We start from the raw sequence: 8707 nt of genomic DNA on the forward strand, positions 1-8707 counted from the left end.
AGGAGCCAGCGGTCCAGGATTGTGAGAGGGATGTCCAACTGCCAGGATCGGGCCTAAACCAGCAGTCGGACATCCCCTGAGGGTTCCCGGATTGAAGAGGGTGCAAGCTGGGCTGAGGGGACCGCCTCCCCCATACATGAATTTCAAGCACTGGGCCTCTAGTTAGAAGATAATGCAGGTGAAGTCTGTGCATGGTGTCTCATACAGTAAGTGCCTCGCATGGTAATTGTCATCAGTAACTTCTTTCTGTTAAGATTAAATTTCTCCTATTGCTCTGGCTAGTTCCTCTACCCATAAATATGCTCAAATAATCCAAAACCCTCCCTAGATCCCACCTTTATTCCTACTGTTGTTCCATTTCTCTTTTCTCACAGTCAAGCTTCTAAGCAGAGTAGATGCCCTGCTTTAATTTATGTCAGCTGTCAGCCTAAAGCAATCTGGATTCCAAGCCCCTTACTTGGAAACTGCTCTCGCTCAGGTTGCCAGTAAGACTCCCTGAGGTGGACATCTGCTTTTGCTTGCCTCACATCCTTCCCCCACTGGTACCAGTGTGCCATCTTGGGAGCTGCCTCTGGATGTTGGGTTAAGTGTCAGGTCAGGTGCCCCGCTCTCTCCCAGCCCAAGGGGTGGACACCAGACTACAAGACAGACCAAGCAGACAAGCAATTAAGGGCAATGATGGATGGTGGCATTTCCTTCCCACTACCCTGATTGCCCTGGACACTCTCTTTTCCTGTGTTTTCTGTGGATGAATCTTCAGTTTTTCCTTGGAGCCAGTGATCTGCTTCGTTTTTATTTTGTTTTTGTTTTTTGCTTACATTAGATAGTTGACTCTATTGCTTAGCACAACAACAAAAAATCACCAAGTGACGCAAATTCTCTGAAGCTTCTTCCATGCCTCACATATAATTGATGCCTCCCCCCCTTTTTTAATCCTTGAACCTAGCATATGTCTCTAGTAAAGTTCATTTTACTTTGCTAGTTCAGAATATATGAATTACAATCATGTTTTCATATATTACTCCTTTCCACTAAAATTCTTGAGGAAAAGGACCATATTTTATTCATTTCCAGCTCCTAGCATGGTAGGTAGGAGCTCTTGCCCTATAGTTATTGTTCCCAACAAATATTTGTTGACAAATTCAGTGTTATGAAAAATCACTATTATGTTATTCACACAGAGAGTAGTTTTGTTTTTTGTTTTTTTTTTTTTGCAGGGGGTGAAGGGGGGAGATAAAGCAAATGAATTAGTCTCTTTCTTTATAAATTTAGGTCAAAATTTTAGCCTCATGGTGCAACATAATTGGACCTCTCCAATGGAGAAACTAGGTCAAGGAACTATTCTAGTGCAGGGAAAACACAATTGTAGACATTTTAAAATCTGGTATGAGTTGCTGTACTTAAAAGGTCAGCCAGATATGTCTGTTTTAAGGTACTGTTTTAACGAGGTATTATTTTGTCTAAAATTATTTTTCCCCATATTTATAAATGTTTATCTGAGTTGAGGTTAGATTTACTGCAAGTGGTAATTTAGAGAAACAGACAAAAAGTCATGAATGTCTGTGGGCTCTTACTGTGGACTGATGTTTAAGAATTCAGAGGCAGAATTACTGAGTGGAAAGCATTCTTACAACATGCAATAACATCATGGCTGCTGCTAGCCCATAGGACACCTTCACATAAATGAGCAACAGGCATCCCTGCTCAAAACACTTTACATCCACCTTTAGGAGATTGTCATCATAGACTGATTTTGTTAGAATAGCGTACTTTCCTGACATCTGGAAAGCCACACTAAGTATGCAAACCTGTGATATCTATGATGTGAAGTCCAGAAAGAGTGCCCTTGTGTAATGTACAGCTTGCACTGTGACGTATGGCTGCCTTCGCTATGGGATTGTATTTAGCGCTCTCTCCTTGTATGTGGTTTTGTTATCAATTACTTGCTGTTTAAAAGAGGGTGAATGGGGGACAGGGACAGGCTAGAAGGGGTCAGTAGGTGGGGAAAAGGGGACATATGTAATACTTTCAACAATAAAGGTTTAATTAAAAATGTGTTCTATAAAAAAAATAAAAGAGGGTGAAAGTTTGCAGAGGAAACATAAAACATATCGGCTGCACTTTACTGAACGGGAGAAGAAGCTAACTTCGGGTACATCCAAGTGACTCTCAGGCCACATCCAGACCATTGTCTCCCACAGAATTGAAACAGGGGACCAAAAAGCACTGTTTAGACTGTTGCTTACCTACCTTAAGAAATACAGCTTTCAAGGGTTCTGAAACACTAGCAGTAGCTCTGGCTCCAAAAGGACACCCCTTCATTCCCCAACTTCTCATTCTAGAACTCCGGGACAGATTTCCAAGTACAGATTTCAGGTTTATTGTAAAGCACCAAAAGTTGAGGTTGGCATATGACCTTTGCCAGTTCTTAAACTTTGTTGGTCCAGAATTTGGAATCTCCATTCCCCCTCCTCCCCCTCCTCCTCCTTCTCCTTCTCTTCCTCCTCCTCTTCCTCTTCCTCTTCCTCTTCCTCCTCCTCCTCCATTTCCTCCTCCTTCTTCTTAAAAAATTTTTAAAATTAATTTTTAGAGGGAGAGAGAGAGAGACAGAGGAGAGAGAGAGAGAGAGAGAGAGAGAGAGAGAGAGAGAGAGAGAGAAACTTGACGTGAGAGTGGAACAGTGGCTGCCTGCCTCCTACATGCCCCCTACTGGGGATCAAGCCTGCAACCTGGGCATATGCCCTGACCAGGAATGGAACCAGCGACCGTTCAGATGCACGGGGACGACACTCAACCAACTGAGCCACACTGGCCAGGGCTGGATTCCTTGTTCTTGTGCAAATCCTGTGGTTTATGCTCAACATAAGAAGCCAGGAAACTATTTGTTCCCCAAATAAAAAGAAATCATTGCTTATTTTCTCATAAAGAATGAAATTTTGGAGCTAATACATTTGGATATACCTTGTTCCTCTTGTTTTCCCCTCTGGGTTTGGTGTCTAACCTGTGTGTTGGGTGAAGGGCCACGTATGCAGTGAGCCACAGCAGTTTACTCTAGGTGTATTCTGGTTTTTAACCTCTCAACAGGAGCATCATAGGAAGAGAGCCATGATCCTAATAAAGCTGGTCTATGTCTGTAATATTCTGAGGGTAGGTGTAGGTTGTAGGCGGGCTTACTTTGGAGCTGGGGTGGTGGGTGGAGATAGTGCAAAGGGAGAAAAGTTGTGGTATGTGGGCCAGATAGGAAGATGTCTGGATCAGTACAAGAAGCCCTCTGATAAGGATCAATGATCACACAGGCTCTATTTTCCATGGTGACCAGGAGTGGTAGAGATGTGAATTGTCACAGGACTAATTGGCCTCAGAGCTCTAATATAAAGTTGCATCAGAGCAGACACCTGCTGAGGCCCCAGGTGCATATGAGGCCTGGAGAAACAGCAGCTGGCAGGCTGGTCTCCAAGCTCGGATTGGCTCAGGGACTGGTCTTGGATGGATGGGGGCTTCCTTCCATGACAATAACTCAGCTGACACTCATTGGATGGCAGATCCCGGGTGGGATTAAAGAGCCCTTGCTTCAGTAGAGCTGCCAAAAAGAGAGACACATAAAAACCGAAGGTAAAGCGGATGAATAGTGTGCTGCAAGAGTTTCCGCACAGACAAAATCCCGAGGGAGTGCAGCACAAGGAGCCATTCACCCTCTTAGGAGGGGCTTTCTCCAAGGTGGTCTCTAAATATGAACATTTGTTCCTGATTTTTCAAGGGAATAAGCTCATTTTAGAAAAATGAAGCACATAATACATATAAGAAGCAGAAAAAGAAAAGAAATACTTTTTAAAGCTATTTATTTTGAAACAGTTTTAGACTTATGAGTTGCAAAGATAACAGTGAATGTCCCCATATATCCCCTTTTTAACCAGCTTTCTCCCGTGTTACCATCTGAAATAACCATGATGTATTTATCAACATTAACCCCTAGAGTGCCGGGGAGCGCTTTCAAGCTCCTCCTGTCTTTCGCCAGTCATGACAATTTCTTTGTTGTTCCTTGCTTTTCATAACTTTGATACCTTTGAAGACTAGTCAGGTATTTTTTCAAATATCCCTCAACTTGAGTATGTCTGGTATTTTCTCCTGCATAAACTGAGATTATGGATTTTGTGGAGAATACCATATAAGTGATATGCCCTTTTCATCACATATCAGAGGGCTCGTGATACCCACACACTGATTGCTGGTGAGTTTAACATTAATCACATGGTTAAGGTAGAGCTGCCAGTAAAGCTACCATTTTTCCCTTCCCATGATCTATTTCTGAGTCCATACACACTCAGAAGGGGACTGAGCTTTACCTGTTGGAGGGAAGTCTGTTAAAGAATCTGTGTACATATGGTAAAAGCACCCTAGTGATTAGCAAATTTGAGGGAGGTATTCTGAGGCTATGCAAATATCCTATTTCTCCTGAACATACACAGTATCCCAAAATTATATACACACTTTAACAGCTGATAGCTCAATTTTGAAAATGAAATGTATTTTAATAAACACTGCCTTTATAACTATTCGTAGTGTGCATATAGATTTTTTGGGGGATATCCTATATTTGTCACTGGTTATGGCATTCATCAATGGATCTTTCCTGTAGCAATTATTACTGTAGTGTTGTAATGCGACTTTCTATTTTCCTCATTTCTCTACATTTATTTATTTATTAAATTTACCTTTAATGTTGAAAGTATTACAGATGTTTCCCTATGCTTATTTATTACATTGCTCAAGTTGCTTCACCTTTGGCTATTGAATATAAATTTTGAGAAGCTGGGGAAGGTCATCATAGGCTGAGAACACCGTGTGAGCAATGAACTGGTCAAGGAGGAGTTTGGTGGGATCAGGGAATTGAGGTTGGGCTCTACCGTAAATGTTAGAGGATGAAAGGAATAGGGGTGGCAAACACCAGCCAGGAGGCCAGTGAGGCCAGCACTGGAAAGGAGGCAACAAACATCCCAATTGGCAGCTGTTTCAAAGCGCAGTAGCTAATGAATCACTGGACCGTTTAAAGGGATACCATCTAGAGTTTTGTTTTGGATTCTGCTGAGTGAAGCGTGATGTCGGGGACTAATTAGGGTTTTCTTCATTGCCTCTGAAATCTTTCTCCTTCCTGCAGGAGATATTCCCAACTGCAGTTGCAATAAAGATTGGATTTTTATTGGTTTATATTAAGCTCAATCTCAACAGAGACCAGAACTCACTTAGACTACACGAAAATTAGTCTGATTTCTGTTGGTTCATTTATTATCCTTTGATTGCTGTTTCCCACTCATTAAGGTCAGTAGGGTGCTGCTGTGCTTCAGCGTTTAAAGAAGGCTCACTTCCGGTTGTGTAGTCAGTAGGGGGCTTTGCTGACAGCCGGCTGCAGGAACCTGGGCAAGTCTTTTCTCTTTTCTGAACTTCTCTTTCTTGAGCACTGAAAAGGAAAGAGTTTGCCTATCTCATAGGTCTGTTGTGAAAAATGAGTAAGATGACTGAGTTTTAGAAATCACCTAGCACAGAGCTTGGCCCGTTGTAGGTCCTCAGTAATTAGGAGAATCAGATTAGAACTAAGAGTGTCTTTGAGGGAAGGCTACTCCCTTGACTTTAAGAAACTGTTGACATAGGATGAGCACTCCCCAGCTTCTGTGGCCCAGGCATGCTTATTGCCATGCAATTTGCACTCACCATTTCCTCCTTTCTTAGGGGAGAGGTGTCTTAGTCCTATCTACTGTTAGCCACCCCTCTCCCCTTCTTGGGGCCCTTGCTCACTGTGGTCCACTGGACAGCTACTCTCTACTGTCTGAATCTTCAAATCTTTGTCTTCATTGACCCTTCCCCTTCTGATATAAATACCCTCAAAATCTCTCCCATTAAAATAACAAAACATATAAATAAACCCACCCACATCAAACAGCCATCCATTGGTCCATCTTCCCCCATTCCACTCTTCCTGGTTTGTCCCCTTCCATGAGAAGCCACCGCTGCTCAGGCCTCATGCCATCGCTCCCCATCCATTTGCAGTGAACTGATGCCTAATCAACAGACTACATTTTTTTTTTTACTTGGTAAAAGTTCTCCTTCACTTAGGACTCAACACTTGAACTAAACTTGATTCCAGGAATCCCCAGAGTTAATTCTTTGTGGGGCGGTTCCTTCTGGGGTCAAAGTCCCCTCTGGCTGGATTGTCAGACTGTGAGCTGATAGCTTATCTCCTGTACCACCCAGTGGCCAGAAGTGACCGTGAGTAGGAAGAGGGGATGACTGAGATCCTAGGCAGATACTTTCTGACTTCAATCCAAGGTCTTCAGAAAACTACTGTGAGAGCAAGACCATCCGTCCTGAAAATCAAGCTCTCTAAATTTTAGAATGTTGACTTTAACTGGCATTGCATGTTTCATCTTTTGCTATATTTCCTTTCTAAGTAGAATGTGAAATCTTTCTCTCTTTAATTTGTATTAGAAAGTGCTGTGTGTGTGTGTGTTGGGGAGTAGCAATGGAAAGTGGTTGTGTTCATTAAAAGTGTAATAAGAATTTCTGTTTATGTTTAGTCTGTTTAGTCAAAATGCTATGAAAATTGTGGTGTTCAAATCTCAAATTTGTCCTCTAGGAAAAAGAAAGGTTTGTGCAAGGTCCTAGAGCAACTCGGAGGAGGCTGGGGGAAAAAGTTCCAAGAAACCCACCAGGGTACTTTACGAACCATCCTGACCTCCCACTTCATGAAACTCTAGAATAGGTTCTTGAAAGGAGCTGTATCATAGCCACACATGAAGGCAGTATACCATTTCCTGTGGTGGGTTGCTTCACCTAAAACTGAATTATCGAGAAGATCTTTTGGAAGCCTTCCTGGAAACAGCTGAGCCAGGCTCTTTTGAATGAGAGAGTCCCAGCCACTTCCTCACACCTGTAGCCAATAATTTAGTTCCTGCTCCACTAAGTCCACAAAACAATTGGGCCTCCAAAATATAGATCAGTGCAATCAGTTTGTCACCCGCAGTCTCATATCAGAGCCCAATATGACATGTACTTCTACACCAGTGACTAGAAGGGTGGGTTAAGCATATGAAGTGGTCAGAAATGACTACGCTTCTGGAATGAAGTGGTTGAAAAGTCCATTTCCTTGCTTGTTTGTTTTTCAAAATTATTAATTGCTCAGGAGCTAAGATTATGAACATAAATGTTATTAGATATCATTTATTATGAAAAAATCAGATCTTTCTCTTCATCCTGAATTAAAGTGAAGAGTTTTTTTCTCTGTTTTCATTAAAAGTTGACTACCATTTCCCTTATGTATTTTTAAAATTTTATTATATTTTAAAACAGGAATGGCATATCATCAACCATATTTTTATGATTTTAATTTTGTCCTCAGTGACTGTATCACCTTTAGGATCCTATTTATTAAACCTTATTTCTTGTGCTACTTGATTAAGACTAGTTTTCTTCACAGGAATGTGAAATGGGGATAGGGATGAATTCCCAGCTAGGTCAGTGAGGTATGTGTAGGTGCAGTTTTTGTACTTCCCATCTAATCTGACCAAGCTGCTCAACTACTTCAATCTCTACTACTTTTCTTTGCTACTTATTACTAAACATAACCTAGTCCAACCTTACATTGCCACCAACTCACAATTAGGCCTACCATGAATGCCTCTGGAGACAGGAAACTCAATGCTTTATAGACAACACATTTATTTTCAGGTAGCTTTGACTACTAAAAAGTCCAAACCTGTTGCCCTATATTTCCTTCCATTGATCCCACCAAGACCATATGAGACATGTTTAATCTTCTAGAAATTTTAAGGCAGTTCTCATGTTCTTTATTTCTTCCTTCCTTCCTTGCCACCCTTCTTTTCTCTCTTTTCTAAGCTAAACTATTTCAGTTTCTGTTTTGTAGTCCGTTAACCCTCCTGATTGCTTTTCTCTGAGAAGGTTGGGCTCTTTCCATTAACATATAGAACTCAGGATTAAACATAATCCATTTCAGAGCAAGGCAGACTGTCAAACCATTTCTTCTTATACTGTACCTTTAAGATCACATGAGTTTATTTTCATTTATTTAACAGTAATTTATTAATTGCCTACCGTGATAGACATTGTAGTAGGTATCTGGGTGCTAGGACTATGTATAAGTGCTATTAGAGAGCAAACAAATCAGGAGAGGGAAATGGGGAGGGGAGGATGCATATAGTTAACTGGAAAGTACAATGAATATTAGCCTAGGAGAAGCACAGTGGTGTAGGCATAAATAAATAGTGGGGGGACATTTCCTAACTGGAGGGTAGGGGAAGACCTTCCAGAGGAGATGACTTTAAAGCTGGCCCCTAAAGGAATTACAAAATTAGGGAAATAAGAGAGTTAGAGGTTCAGGGAGGAGGAGAATGTATCAAGCAGGAGGAAGAACATATGCAAAGGCCTAGAGGAGAGAAAGGAGAGAAAGGAACTGATCATAGCACAGTCTGACTGAGGATTGGCCTGTGAAGAAGAGAAGGCAGAGCTGAAGTAGGAATTGTGGGCAGTGCCCAAACTGTGGGCCCCTTAAAAGCTAATCATTCGAAACATGTTTGAACACCCATTAATGTGCCAGGTGCCATTTCGGGATCTGGGGTTATGGCAGTTAACAAAACAGAAAAACAACAACAACAAAAAATCCAAAGCAGAAAACACTCTGCCTCATGATATTTATAAT

The 8707-nt window shown here is 41.6% G+C and overlaps 1 protein-coding gene across 2 annotated transcripts in view; it reads left to right on the top strand.

The window, feature by feature from the left end:
* The window catches only part of AKAP6 (A-kinase anchoring protein 6), a 493527-nt gene that overhangs the window by 20664 nt on the left and 464156 nt on the right, over positions 1–8707 (top strand). The window lies entirely within an intron of this gene.

Source organism: Myotis davidii, unplaced genomic scaffold (assembly GCF_000327345.1).
Source record: "Myotis davidii unplaced genomic scaffold, ASM32734v1 scaffold116, whole genome shotgun sequence".
Classification (NCBI taxonomy): Eukaryota; Metazoa; Chordata; class Mammalia; order Chiroptera; family Vespertilionidae; genus Myotis; species Myotis davidii.